Raw genomic sequence first — 16,464 nt, 5'->3', positions numbered from 1 at the left:
ACCGTTTTCCCATGATCAAGGTTTCCTTGAAAAAAAATTACGTTGTTAAGAGTTTCTCATTGTTATGTTCTTTACTTTTCAATATTATTATTTGTGGATGCATATGATTAAGTTTTGAAATACTTAATTGATGTAAAGGTGTTATAATATTGATTCACCCCCCACGAGTATTTCTTATTTCTAACAATTGGTATCAGATCCTAGTTCCTCAGAAGAATTTTCACGCCTTGAGGAGAATCTTGATCGATATAGATAATTTGTAAGGCACCTTTGATGGAACACTTGAAGATCTAGATATAGCTAAGGAAGAAAATGAAATATTAAAATTGAGGCATAATTATGCACAAGACTACATTAAGAAACTCAAAGATCAGATTGATATCTCAAGGATAAAGAGAAAAGAGTTAGTTGGAAAAATGACGAAAGCCAAAATTAGATAATAAATTAGATTTGGTTGCAAAGCTTAAGAAGGAAAATCAACTACTCAAACATGAACTTGACGTCACATCGCTTTAGATGACCAAGAATCAAAAAAGACAAATCACATAAGGAAAAACTTCAAGGAGATCTAAAAGGTAAAATTGATGAATGGAAAACTTGAACACTCAACTTGGAAAGGTAAAACCAGAACTTGAAGATTGAAAAAACCAAGTATAAGAAACTTGAGAAATATAATAATATTGTAAAGGGTGAGTTGTGGAAACAAAGTTACATCTTTAAAAGTTATATTCAAGTATTGAAAAACTTGACTAGTTGTTCATGCTATAGAAGCCTAAATGAGACATGACAAGTATTGGATATCTTGAAGGTGAATGTTATAAGGAATCAAAAGACAAAGCAATATAGGATCTTATTTTGACATCATATCATAACGAAGAACCTAAAGAACAAAAGAAGCATTTCAAGAGTGGATGCTTTACATGCAACAAATATGGTCACATGAAGAAAGATTGCAAAGGTAACTATTTAGTGGTGAAAAGTGGAAACACACAATAGGATAGGTAAATATTGGGCCTCCACTTCACACTAACATTCAATACAAGAGAAAGAGGGGCTTCGAGACATAATTCTCAATATAACTCAAATTATATTAGCAAAACTCAAAAGGACAAAGGGATGCAAATACTAAACTCAAATTATGTCAAGGAAGTACTCAATCAAGTACTCTTTCAGGAAATATAAATTTGATTTAAGATATGTAAATGTAAATGTGCAATTGAGCTAATTGATTTAATAAGAATTGTAAGATAGGTCTAGGTGTTAAATATAAGCAATCAACCCAACCAAGATATGAAAATAGGTCTAGACTAAAAGATGAAAGAAATGACAATGTATCACCTTTTCATTCTAGAAAAAAAGAGGGATTGGTTGATTATGCAAATCACCCTTCCTTAGTTGTTTTTGGATCTTTGCCGTCCAACGTCGCTTCTCAACTAAATTTAGAATTAAAATGTCAATCCATCAAGGTATCAGGGTGGTTACCTACTCAAAAATATACCAATCTTCCATCGTTGGGTGATGGAGTTTATGTTTGTGATGTTCACCCATTTTTGAGTCAGATAGCAACAACTTTGATAAGATGCAAAAAATGTCAATTAATTGCAGCTCCTTTTCCTATTGGTCCAGACAGAACACATGCTTGGATTGAAAATATTTGTCTTGTTTTTGGTGTTAAAAATGTAGATGAATATGTTTTTTTACTCAAAAAATCATGTACATGAGATCGCGAGGGAAATTATGTCCATGGATTCTTGATTGCAATAGAAAACTCATAACATATTATCTTTCTCAAGGCCTCAAAAATACGTCGACTTGGTGCCACATGTTCTAGATGCTTTACTGCGAAGTCACCGTGTTCCTGGGACAAAGTAACAACTTTGACCCAACTTCCCCATAAATGGTTTGACGAATATTTTTTAGATCAGTGGTCACAATTCTAATATCCTACTTGTTCTCCTACAAACAATATATTTTTTGTTTGTGGGTAGATGAGGGCTTGCCTTAGTCAAGCCCTAGATTGAGGAATCGACCTTGAAATTGAAATACAAATATGTAAAGGAAAGCAAGACAAATATAAGTATTCATCTTACCTATAGAAACCTTTGTCAATAAGAATTTTCAATATTTGTAATAGTAGATGTTAAATTCACAATGATGGATGTAGGAAATCTCCACAAATGCAATGGATCTACTAAAATTTCATCATGGAGCCATGAGTGTAGATGTACATAAATGAAAAAGATGTTGAATGCCTCAATGCATATCTCCTCCCTTGATGGCCAACAAAACGCTAGATTTTGAAGAGGAAATGCTCACAAAGGATCTTTCAATCTTTGAATGCTTGAAGAAATTTTCTTGTTTGATGGATTCAATGCTTCAACTTGCATGTTTGATTTCTATAATGATTGTAGATAGCTCGTGGATGTAAAAATGAGGTGTCCATGCTTCCTAATATACTATTTTTTTTGGCATGAAAACAAAGCAAGATGATATGATTACTTGACTATTAAATTTAAAACCTTGAGAAAAAAGGCATTAAGATTTAAAATCCCTAGGTAATAGGTCGACCGACAAGGAGCCAACCCCAAGGTCTCAAAAATTGCATTGCTGAAAGTGGAACATATGGGGCATAACAAGAGAAAAATATGATCATGCATGACCCATGCATGGTCCATAAGGTTGCTGAAGGGCAAGAGTTAAGAGCTCTTAAATAATGAGTGAGTTTATTTTAGGATGATACTTTTAGCCCCCACTTTATTGGGAGTATGATTTTCATCAAACTCACAGTAAAGTAGATAAAAAAATAAGAGTTCATCTTATCGTGACTAAGGAGACAAAGAAATCATCAAACTCCTAATATACTTGAGTCTTCATCATATCCAAAGAAAAATAAGATAGATGTTAGTAACAAGAAAAAGTGTAGCTAACTTACCCAATAAGGTTTGTGTTCCTTATTATGAACTACATGAAAAAGAAAGGAGTGATGCAACAAAAGATGGCATTGAATATTTAACATGTGAGGCATGCTAGATAACCCATCAAAGATTAATTATATTTAATGGTTTATCAAGTATGCGTGACATGTTAGTCAATTCATATAAAATATTCCTCTTCAAGGGAACTCCATGTCCCAAAAAGAAGAATTCAAAGGATGACCCAAGCATAAGGATATTTGTGGCCTTAAGGGACTAGAAACACAACTAGGCTTTCCAAATTTTTAATAGTCCAAAGAAGGACCAAACAACAATTAGGCCTCCTAGACTGTAGTAATCTAAAGAGGGACAAGAGAAAGGATTAAGCCTTCTTGACCATTAGTAGTCTAAAGAGAGATCCAAAAGAACAAAGATGAAGGTCCCATTTACTGTCAGTAGTTCTATAGAGGAAACCAAACTATCAATGTGCATGTGTACAAAAGTGAGTGGAGTGTATGCTCCCATGTTAAAGAAATTGCAAATTCCTTAACAAGAGTAATAGATTTAATAGAATAGTATATGCATCCACTATGAAATGCCCCCTAAGAGAGAACACTTCAAGGGAAAAAAGAGAGAGCACAAAGGGATCTACTAACTCTGGGGTTATTATGATCGTATGATAATATATAATATTATATCAAGTATGAAATTTCATAATTATTACCCAAAGGAAGTATAACTACAACAAAATGGAATCAAAAAGCACATGAGAGATATAAAGAAAAGTCTTTTTGGGATGACAACAAAAAGACCAAAAAGAATTAGTGCTACCATGTTGCAAGCATACATGTAGAGGGCACATATACGACAATAACATATACAACATAACATGTAACAATATATAGAAGAAAAGAGGTACAAATAGAAGAATCTGTATGACGTGTTCAATTTCTCTATCATGTTGTGTTAATAGAGCAACAATAATCATCTGAAACAATCTAAGACAAAATATATAACAAAGAGAAAAATAACAGAAAAACAAAACATGAACACACATAGACTATCATGCTAGAGACATCTACTTCAAGCATGCCACATGCCTCCCCCACCTCGGTCTATAACATTAGGGAAAGGTGGATGATTCATGAGAGGAATAACATCAAACACAATAGGATCCACCACCAAATCCAAGCAAGGACTCTAGGGGGAGTCACTGTGCTCTTCATTAGGAGTGAGAGTTATCTGCATAGAAAATATCCTAGGCAAACCATAATCCATATTAGTATCTTCATATTAATCATAACTAACATGCGCATCAGAATAATCATCAAGAGTATATTTCCTATCAAGATTAATAGAATCTAAAATACAAATAGAATCATCATGTTTATCAATTTACATGTTACTATGATTAACTTCCTCCAAAGGTTGAGATGAATGCATAGATTTAGAAGAAAGAATATGGACCTTAGCCTTAGCTTAACAATCCTTATTGTATATGCCAAATTGGGGTCTCTGATCCTCACATACACTTCAACATGGTCATTACCTGTGAGATCATCCCGAAATAAATATTGTATTATTTATTTGAAAAGTCTAATAGAGCGACCTGTTGCCTTCTAACTAGAAGGATTATGCCTTTGCTCTCAGAACAAGAAGCAGGCAACTAGACCTCTAAAATGAAGGATTTATGCAGCTAAATGAAAGTGCAATTAATCTAGATGAGAGATGCAATTATTAATCTAAGAAATGAAGAAGCATAGTATGCTAAATGGATGCATATTTAAAATCTAAATGATATTACAATGAAAGAAATAAAGCTATGCAAATGTGAGAAAAGTGAGTAAGAATTTCAGCATAAATTTGACGCAAATTCCAAAATTCATCCTCTGTAATGAGGAATGGAGAGCTTCTTTTATAAAATCCAAGAGGTGATCGATAGTCAAGATTAACCAAAATGGACAGTCAAGATTGAAGAGGAGAGACAATCATAAAGGTAACTTCCTCATGAAAAGGGATTTAACTGGTTTCCTTTAAGTGATAAAAGAAGTTAACTGAGTCTTTTTTGAGTGATAAAAGGAGTTAACTAAGTCCTTTTTGAGTGATAAAAGGAGTTAACTGAGTCCTTTTTGAGTGATAAAAGGAGCTGACTGGTTCTTTTTTTTGAGTGAATATTTAATTTAATAAAATAGAATATGACCTCATAAATGGATAACTTTAACTAATTGAATAATTAAATTCAATAATTAAAAAGAGGAGATATCTTATTAAATTAAATGTATTTAATTCCTTTGTATATTAGCTAAAGAGGTAATTTTAATTTAATTAAAGTAGAACACTTATAATTAAATTAATTTAAATCGATAGGTTTGTGTAGCTAATTTGAGTCGATATCTAGGAATTAAATAAATAATATGATTAATGCAAATTATGGTTTTCTACATTTGACAACTAGGTCAAGTAGTGATTATTAGAATTAGAATTGCCTAGTAAAATAGGACTTAGGAATAGTTGAATAAACCAAAGTTGGTTAATATGGTAATGTGCCAATTTTGGGGTATTTCATTTTGCCCCTCTTTGAATGAATGTGTGAGCTGCATGTTCAATTCAAAGAAAATCAGAAAGCATGATGTAGAGATCAAGAAATGAGATTGGTTCCGAAATTGATGACATAGAGACCAATTGATAAGCTTTTCAGGACTATCTCCAAAAAAAAGATTAATACCAAGGAATCCAAGCAGAGCACCTAGATACCCAAAATGATAAGCATTCTAAAGGTTTCCATCAGAATGAAGTTTAACCTTTAAGGATCTAGACAGAACATCTAGATACCTGAGATCGATAGTATTTAAAAGATTGTCTCCAGAATGGAGTTTAATCTTTAAGGATCCAGATAGAACACCTATATACCTGAGGGTTGATAAGCATTTAAAAGACTATATCCAAAACAAAGCTTAATCTTTAAGGATTTAGACAAAATGTTTAGATACTTGGGATTGATAAGAATTTAAAAGACTATCTCCAGAATAGAGCTTAATCTTTAAGGATCTAGATAGAACATCTAGATACTTGAGATTGATAAGCATTTAAAAGACTATCTCCAGAATAGAGCTGAATCTTTAAGGATCCAGATAGAATGTCTAGATACCTGAGATTGCTAAGCATTTAAAAGAATATCTTCAGAATGAAGCTTAATCTTTAAGGATTTAGACAGAATGTCTAGATACTTGGGATTGATAAGCATTTAAAAGACTATCTCTAGAACATAGCTTAATCTTTAAGGATCTAGACAGAACGTCTACATACTTGGGATTGATAAGCATTTAAAAGATTATCTCTAGAATGGAGCTTAATCTTTAAGGATCCAGACAAAACATCTAGATACCTAAGATTGATAAGCATTTAAAAGACTATCTCCAAAATAGAGCTTAATCTTTAAGGATCCAGACAAAACATCTAGATACTTGAGATTGATAAGCATTTAAAAGACTATCTCAAGAATGGAGCTTAATCTTTAAGGATCCAGATAGAACATCTAGATACTTGAGATTGATAAGCATTTAAAAGATTATCTCCAGAATGGAGCTTATTCTTTAAGGATCTAGACATAATGTCTAGATACTTGAGATTGATAAGCATTTAAAAGACTATCTCCAGAACGGAGCTTAATCTTTAAGGATCCAGAAAAAACTTCTAGCTACCTGAGATTTGAAATAATGAGATATATGAAAAAGATGCCAGAAAGAGGGAAATAAGATGCCCCTAGTGGTGAGATGCCCCGAATGATGAGGACATACGATGGGAACAAGATGCCCCAAGTGATGAAGATTCAGATCGATTTGAAAATTCTATTTCAATGATGTAATCATCCTACCCCCTCGGGAGCGAAATCGAAAGATGACACACCAAAAATATGACGTAAAGTAGTAGATAAAGATATGCAGAAGAAATATGAGATTCAGTAGAATGTAGAAGGGACTAGAATGATCAGAAGAAAATATGAAGAGATCAGATTGATCTGAAGAAATTTAGAAAAGATCAAAATGATCAAAAGAAATATAGAAGCCAATTTGAAGAAATCTTAGAAAGTTTGAAGAAAGTGTGATTTGAAAAGATTTCAAGATTCACAAAGTATCAGAAGAATTTTAAAAAATAAAATAAAATGGATTGCACAAGCATTTAATCATGTTGGTCACAAAATTTAAAAATATGATTTTGAGCTGTTTAAGTGTGTCAAATTTTGAATTCGATCCTGAAAATAGATTCAGAGCAATCAAAGTAGCCAAGAGGGTGATGAACCAATCATTTGTGCAGTCATGAAGAAACATGATACTTTGAATAACCCAACAATTCCTCATCGCAAATGATGTAAGTGGATCTACAATCAAATCATGTTCTTATGCAATGCAATCTTATGTTAAATACAATCTTAAACTAGATGCAACCCTAGGTCTGGTTACCAAGCTTTGATAATTATCATCACTGAGCGTATAGTGAATCCCAGATGTCATACAATCCCTATTGAAATTTCAATCATAGGAATATGAATAGGACATTTGTTCTAGTTTTGTCGGGATTAAATGTAAGCATTCGAGGAACAAGAAGCCATAATGACCAGAACATTTGTCCCTTTTAATATAGCAAGTGAACATAAGCATCAGAGCATAAATGCTAGGATGACCAGAATGTTTCTTGTATACAGACACACCAGACACATAGGAGATCCCTCTTATGCTAAGTAATCAATAAGTATTCTGTCCGCAACGACCCTTCTATCCATAACCTGAGACAAAAGTTTCCATATACACTTGTAGTGATTTGTATGTTCACTTAGCAGGACGAGTATCAGTATTTATTGTAGCATAAAGAGTTCACTCCACTAGGCAAGGAGAAGAACCAACCTCATTGATTTATCCATATAAAAGGAGTCTAGGTACACATGACCATCCAATACAAGATGGAGGCTCTTATAGTGGACACCCCATTTATATGTATGCCTCTAATCATTGGAACTAAACCACACACAGAAAGCAAAGAAAAGATCATGTCCCCAATCCTTTCTTCTCTAGTCAAAAATGACATCATCGAGTTGCTCAAGGAGACATGATGAAACAAACAAAGAAAATGGTCAATATATCCAAACAAGTATGTCATTTTGAGTTCATGTTTTTGGGATTGATGTCAAGTGTCAAAGTCCAGAACATAGATGAAAGAAATCTCTTCAGTATGGTGACAATAGTAGACAAATGCAGCCAGAATGACTGGAGACTAAGGTCAAAGAGGAATCTTCAATGTGAAGAACCTAAAGAGGATTGAGCAATAGTAGACAAACATAGCTAGAATGGCTGATGATTGATGCAAGAGAGATTTACCATTAAAGAATCTTGAAAAGTGACACACACAATAGTAGGAAGACACAGTTGAAACAACTGGTGACTACCGCGAAAGAGATTCTATGAGGAGAATCTTGACAAAGAGTGACACTAGCGACAATAAGCAGACACAACTAAAACAATTGGTGATTTTTGTGAAAGAGATTCTATGAGGAGAATCTCGACAAAGCGTAACACTAGCGATAGTAGGCAGACACAACTGAAACAAATGGTGACTGCTACGAAAAAGATTTTATGAGTAGAATCTCAAGCATGACACTAGCGATAGTAGGCAGACACAGCTGAAACAACTGGTGACTGTCACAAAAGAGATTCTGTGAGGAGAATCTCAACAAAGCATGACACTGGCAACAGTAGTCAGACATAGCTGAAACAATTGGTGACTGTCGCAAGAGAGATTCTAGGACACTAGAGAGTAGTGCCCCCGAGCTGTGACAAGACCCAATCCATGGATACATGACCAAAAAGTATTGAACTAAAGTAGGAAAGCAACTGTACAGGGAGCTAGAAGATGCACTGCAAGATGGAGCATTAGGAACAAGAGGTGCCTATTTGCTAGGTTTTCACCTTCTTGGTAGGTCTTTCATTTTTTTTGGAACTTTCTTGTTTTTCAATTTTTTTTTGTATTTTTCTCTTTTTTCTCTTTTTTTGTATTTTTGAAACTTTTCAATTTTTTTGCCTATTGCTAGGTTTTCACCAGGGTAATGATTTTTTCAAGACTTTTTGCAATTTTTAGATTTTTTTAAGGACATTTAGATATGTACAAAGAGCTTCTAAGATTAGATCAGCTGTAAAACTGCTTCAGGTGGAGAGTGTTGATAGGCTCCTTGAGCACTTCTCCCTTGGCTGTTGAAAGTTGGTAAGCACCAAATCCATACACTGCAATGATTATGTAAGGACCAAGCCAGTTTGGTTTGAACTTCCCTTTTTGGACCCGTTGTTGTTGATTCCTAGGATTTTCTCTTAGGACGAGATCACCTAGGTGGAAATCACGTGGCTTAACTTTCCTATTGTAGCTTTTTAACATTCACTACTGATAAGCTCGCAGGTGATCACACGCCACTTGTCAATATTCATCTAGTAAGACTAGCTCTTGAAGTCGAGCTATTATGTAATCTTCATTAGTAATAAGACCTTTCATAGAGATTCTTAATGTAGGAATCTCAACCTCTATTGGAAGTACAACATCCGCTTCATAAACCAAAGCAAAGGGCATTGTACCTGTTGGAGTCCTGATGCTTGTCTTATATGCCCATAAAGCTGGATTAATATGGAGGTACCAGTCCCTCCCGAATTTTTTGATTGTGCGATGGAGGATCTTGAGGATCACCTTGTTGGGTGCCTCTGCCTAACCATTACCCTGGGGGTAATAGATAGAAGACAATGTTGTGTGATTTTGAATCTTTTGCATAGTTCCTTGAGTTCTTTGTTTTTGAACTATTCTTCATTGTCAGTAATGATGGAGGATGGTACACCATACCTACATATAATGTAGTTTGTGATAAAAAGAGCTATAGTTTTTCCATTTGCTATTGTGAGGGGTATTGTCTCTACCCATTTTGTGAAGTAGTCTATAGCTGTAATAATGAACTTATGTCCATTAGAAGAAGATGGGTGAATCTGACCCACCAAGTCGAAGGCCCATTGTTGAAATGGCCACATTGTGGTAGATGGAATCAACTCCCTGGCTGGATCGTGAATTAGATTCCCATGGAGTTGGCACTGCTTGTAGGACTTGGTGTACTTGATTGCCTATTGTTCCATTTTAGGCCAATAGTAGATGTGATGGTAGCGAGATGAGTCTTGTCCTACAATAGAACAGATCATCCTAGAATCAGGGGTATCATAGGCCGAGTAGTGCAACACTTCCACCAAGAACTCATGTCGGAGATCATTGTTGGGCATTTGTAGCAAAGAGTCCAAAGTAGCCATTGCATCAGCCACTTTGTTATTTGCTCAAGGAATTTGCTGGAAGGTGATGTACACAAAATACTTCTTTAGGTCATCAACCATGCATTTGTAAGGGATCAATTTATCATCCTTTGTTTGATACACATCATTAACCTGGTTGATTATGAGTTGGGAGTCCTGGAAGATATCTAATAGACCAACTCTCCATTCAGCTGCAATCTTCATGCCATTAATCAAAGCCTCATATTCAGTAATGTTGTTTGTGCAAGGAAACAAAATCTTGTATGCTTTGGATAATGAATATTTATGTGGCATTATGAATAGTAATCTAGCTCCAGATCCTTGTTGTGTGAAGGACCTATCAAAGTACATCACCCACGTTTGGTGTGTGAGTGTTAGAATTGACTCATCAAGGAAATCAATGTTCATCGGGAGAAGACTCTACATACATGCATATGCTAGCTGATCTACAATTGCTTGTCCCTTGATAGCTTTTGTTCAACATACTAAATGTCAAACTCGCTAAGTATCATGACCCACTTAACCAATCATCTTGTGAGAGCTGCCTTACTGAGAAAGTATTTTAATGGATCTATTTTAGCTACCAGTTGCATTGTGTGGGAAAGCATGCAGTGTCTCAACTTTTGGGAAGCAAAGACAAATGCCAAGCAAGCTTTCTCAATTATAATGTAATTCTTCTCATAAGAGATTAGCGTGCAACTCAAATAATAAATAGCTCTTGCCTTGTTATCATTGTCCTCTTGAGCTAATAAGATTCCCCGAGATGTTTCAGTTGCTAAAATGTACAAAATCAAAGGCTTCCCATAGATAGGAGGTATCAAGATCGGTGGATTAGCAAGATATTGTTTTATCTGTGTTAAGCTTTGCTCATAATCCTGACTCCAGTTGTATTTGACACCCTTGTGTAAAGTCTTTGTAAAAGGTTGTGATCTATCTGCCAACTATGAGATGAACCTACAGATAGATTGGAGTATTCCTTGTAGGCCTCTCATCTAGCTAATGTTACAGGGTGGAGGCATATACATAATTTCTTGAACCTTCTCCGGATCCACCTTGATTCCTTTAGCAGACACAATATATCCTAGTAGTTTCCTTGATGTGACATCAAATGCGCATTTCTTAGGATTGAGCCTGAGACTAAACTTTTCCATGTGATCTAGGATGGGTCCCAAATCTTGCAGATGAGTATTGCGTTTAGCAGTTTTGACCAAGGTATCGTCCACGTAGTCCTCCATGGTCTTATGCATCATGTCATGGAAAATTGTAGTTACTGCTCTCTGATAAGTTGCACTAGCATTTTTCAAACCGAATGGCATTACGTTCTAGCAAAAGGTTCCCCATGCACATGTGAAAGTAGTTTTCTCCTAGTATTCTGGCACAATTTTTATATGATTGTAACCAGAAAACCCATCCATTAGTGAGCACATCTCGTAGCCTGCCATCATGTCCACTATCATATCAATGTTGGGAATTGGAAAATTTTCCTTAGGACATGCCAAGTTGAGATCATGAAAGTCAGTACAAAATTTGATATATTTATCATGCTTGGAGATTGGAACAATATTGGATATCCATTCAACATAATCAATTATGTCGATTAAACCAGCTTTCAGAAGTTTCTCCAGTTCTGCTTTGACGAGCAATGCAACATGAGGATGCATTTTTTGAAGTTTTTGTTTAACTAGTTTGATACCTGGTGTAATGGACAAGTGATGCATGATAAGACCAAGATCTAGTCTTGGCATGTCAGAATATGTCCAAGAAATTTTTTTATTCTTCTCTCAGAAAAAAGCAATGAACTTTTCCTTTTGTTCAAGTGACAATGACTATGCCAGATGTATCATATGAGGATGTTCTTCTGTACCCAGGTTAATTGGCTGTGTTGGCTCTATCAACACTAATGATCTCTCTTGAAATTGACTTTGAAGTGCATCAAATATCTCATCCATAGGTGCCTCAGAGAGGTTTTCACCTTTGGATATGTCTTTTATTTTTACTTTTTTGGGTTTTGACACTGCCACAATGTGGTTTTCACCATCAGACCTTTTGTATTTTTTCTTTTCAATTGTATGACTGAGATATTTGATGTCAACTTTAGTCATGTTGATGCTCTCTTCATTAGTGGAAGACGTTACAGGTTTGACAACTGTTAGGTAGCAGGCAAGAGCATAGTCACTCTGGAACGTGACTGCTAGATGCATTAGGGTTCTAGTCTATAAGCTTAGGATGTGTGAGTGAAAGAGTAGTGATAGGTTCTATTGCATTCATGGTATAGTCATTAAGTGCTTGGTTTAGTAATTCAAGACCTACGACGACTTCGTCCACAGGTGTGTTCGAATGCCTCTAAGTACTAATGTCAGCAATTGATGACTCTAGGACACTAGTTGGATTAAACCCATCCGACCTAACCCTAGACATTTCACCCACTTTGATTTGGTTCTCATAAACATGAACTTTGTCAATGTCTTTATCAGTAGTTGCTTCTGAAAGAGAGTCAAACTCATATTCCTTAGAATCAATGCTAAATGACAAGAGACTGTAGAACTCCCCAACATTGATAGGAACATACTGTCCTTAATCTTCTGAATTTTTACATAGGTACTCAATATGTAACACCTAACTAGACTCACCTTTTTTTGAATGGGCATGGTGTTTCAACTATGTCTGCCTACTGTCGCTAGTGTCACGCTTTGTTGAGATTCTCCTCATAGAATCTCTTTTGCGATAGTCACCAGTTGTTTCACTTGTGTCTACCTACTATCGCTAGTGTCACTCTTTGTTGAGATTCTCGTCATAGAATCTCTTTCACAATAGTCACTAGTTTTTTCAGCTGTGTTTTCCTACTGTCGCTTGTGTCACTTTTCAAGATTCCTTAATGGTAGATCTCTCTTGCTAGCTGATCTACAATCGCTTGTCCTTTGATAGCTTTTCGTTCAACATACTGAATGTCAAACTCGCTAAATATCATGACCCACTTAACCAATCATCTTGTTAGAGCTACCTTACTGAGCAAGTACTTTAGTGGATCTATTTTAGCTACCAACCACATAGTGTGGGAAAGCATGCAGTGTCTCAACTTTTGGGAAGCAAAGACAACTTCCAAGAAAGCTTTCTCAATGATGTTGTAATTCTTCTCATAAGAGATTAGCGTGCGACTCAAATAATAAATAGCTCTCTCCTTGTTATCATTGTCCTCTTGATCTAATAAGATTCCCAAATATGTTTCAGTTGCTGAAATGTACAAAATCAAAGACTTCCCATAGATAGGAGGCATGAAGATCGGTGGATTAGAGAGATATTATTTTATCTGTGTTAAGCTTTGCTCACAATCCTAACTCCAGTTGTATTTGACACCCTTGTGTAAAGTCTTTATGAAAAGTTGTGATCTATCTACCAACTATGAGATGAACCTGTGGATAGATTGGAGTCTTCCTTGTAGGCTTCTCATATGGCTGATGCTACGAGGTGGAGGCATATCCATAATTGCTTGAACCTTCTCCAAATCTACCTCGATTCCTTTACCAGACATAATGTATCCTAGTAGTTTCCCTGATGTGACGTCGAATGCACATTTCTTAGGATTTAGCCTGAGACTAAACTTTTCCATGTGATCTAGGGTGGGTCCCAAATCTTGCAGATGAGTATTGCATTTAGTACTTTTGACCAAGGTATCGTCCATGTAGTCCTCCATGGTCTTATGCATCATGTCATGGAAAATTGTAGTTACTGCTCTCTGATAAGTTGCACTAGCATTTTTCAAACCAAATGACATTATGTTCCAGCAAAAGGTTCCCCATGCACATGTGAAAGAAATTTTCTCCTGGTCTTCTGGCACAATTTTTATCTGATTATAACTAGAAAATCCATCCATTAGTGAGTACATCTTGTAGCCTACAGTCATGTCCACTATCATATCAATGTTGGGAAGTGGAAAATTGTCCTTAGGACATGCTAAGTTGAGATCATGAAAGTCAGTACAAACTCTGATAGATTTATCGTGCTTGGACATTGGAACAATATTGGATATCCATTCACCATAATCAATTGTACTGATGAAACTAGCTTTTAGAAGTTTCTCCAGTTCTACTTTAATGAGCAATGCAACATGAGGATGCATTTTTTGAAGTTTCTGTTTAACTAGATTGATACTTGGTGTAATGGACAAGTGATGCATGATAAGATCAAGATCTAGTCCTAGCGTGTTAGAATATGTCCAAGCAAAATTTATCTTCTTCTCTCAATAAAAGGCAATGAACTTTTTCTTTTCTTCAGGTGACAATGACTGTGCCAAATGTATCATATGAGGATGTTCTTCTATACCCAGGTTAATTAGTTGTGTTGGTTCTATCAACACTGATGATCTCTCTTGAAAGTGACTTGAAAGTGCATCAAATATCTCATCCATGGGCGCCTTAGAGAGGTTTTCACCTTTGGATACATCTTTTGTTTTTACTTTTTTAGGTTTTGACACTACCACAATGTGGTTTTCACCATTAGACCTTGTGCATTTTTTCTTTTTAAATGCACGACTGAGATATTTGATGTCAGCTTCAGTCATCTTGACATTCTGTTCATTGGTGGAAGATGTTACAAGTTTGACAACGTTTAGGTAGCAGGCAAGAGCATAGTCACTCTGAAACATGAGGACTTTGCTAGATGCATTAGGGTTCTAGTCTATAAGCTTAGGATGTGTGAGTGAAAGAGTAGTGATAGGTTCAATTACGTTCATGGTATAGTCATTAAGTGCTTGGACCAGCAATTTGAGAACTATGGTGAATTTGTCCACAGGTGTGTTCGAATGCCTTTGAGTACTAATGTCAACAATTGATGACTCTAGGACACTAGTTGGATTAGACCCATCTAACTTAACCCGAGACATTTCACCCCCTTCATTTTGATTTTAATAGACATGAACTTGGTCAATGTCTTTATCAGTAGTTGCTTCTAAAAGAGAGTCAAACTCATATTCCTTAGAATCAATGCTACATGGCGAGAGACTGTAGAACTCCCCAATAGTGATAGGGACATACTCTCCTTCATCTTCATGATTTTTACATAGTTACTCAATATGTAACACCTGACTAGACTCACCTTTTTTTGAATGGGCATGGTGTGAATTAGTATTGTCCTCAGAAGAATCACTAGTACCATCCATAGTGCTGACATGTGGCACAAAGTCATCTGGCTCAGCAAAGAATTTAGCAAGATCATGAGAAATAGGATAAGGATAGGGATCCTCATTGTTAGATTATTCCTCTTGAGTATCAGACTTGACTTGTGACTCATTTCCAAATGAACTCTTAGGTTCTTGTATGAATTTATTAGGTCTTAAATGGAAAGGAACCTTCTTAAATCCTAGACCAGTTGTCTCATTTTTGCTTTGAGCTGTTGCCTTGATAGGATCAATTAGGCCATTGTTATTGTACCCAATAGGGCCAATTCCCTTGTAGGAAAAATGCTTCATGAGTCTAAGACTAGGCCCATGTTTTTCAGGAGTGATTTCTTGAGCTTGCTCTTTTAAGTCTACTAGAGTCTCTTCTTTGTAAAGCCATGCAATAATGGCTCTATTTTCACTTTCATCCTCTAAGGGAGCTATAGCCTTGACAAAAGTGCCATTATACTTGGTTTGAGGTGTCAACACAAACGACTTCTTTGCCTCTGATAGTCTCCCATAATTACAAGGAGACTCTGGAAGAGATGTTAATGACAACACTAGTTCAATATGATACTCTCCCATGCTAGTTTCTTTTAGTTTGAATGATTGCTCAATTTGTTTCAGCTTATTCTCATGATAACTAGTGGATTCTCGGTTAGTAGGGATGAAAGTTTCAGTAGCTTTGAGCATATTGCAGGTATAGCTAGTAGTGGCAGGAATAGTAACTTCAGAGCCATGAAATGGGAATTTGATGCATTGGTGAAATGTGGATGGTACAGCATGCATCTCATGTATCCATGACCATCCTAACAAAATATTATAAGCCAAGGGAATGTCGAGCAACTGATAGGTGACATCCCTGTCAACAGGACCGATGCGAATGGTTAAGACCACAAGACCTAGAGACTTTCGTTCAACTTCGTCATATGCTTTGATGGTGATCTTGTGTCAAGGTTAAATAGAGTCCTCAAAATAATTCAATTTCTAAGTAAAGTAACAGAGATAATATTTCAGCCAACGCCATTATCGATGAGTACTCGATGAACACATGTATGATGTATCATAACTTTGA

The sequence above is a fragment of the Cupressus sempervirens genome, chromosome 5, assembly GCF_028749045.1.
Source record: "Cupressus sempervirens isolate cs-2001-9-10 chromosome 5, ASM2874904v1, whole genome shotgun sequence".
Classification (NCBI taxonomy): Eukaryota; Viridiplantae; Streptophyta; class Pinopsida; order Cupressales; family Cupressaceae; genus Cupressus; species Cupressus sempervirens.
This window is presented reverse-complemented; position numbering follows the sequence as displayed.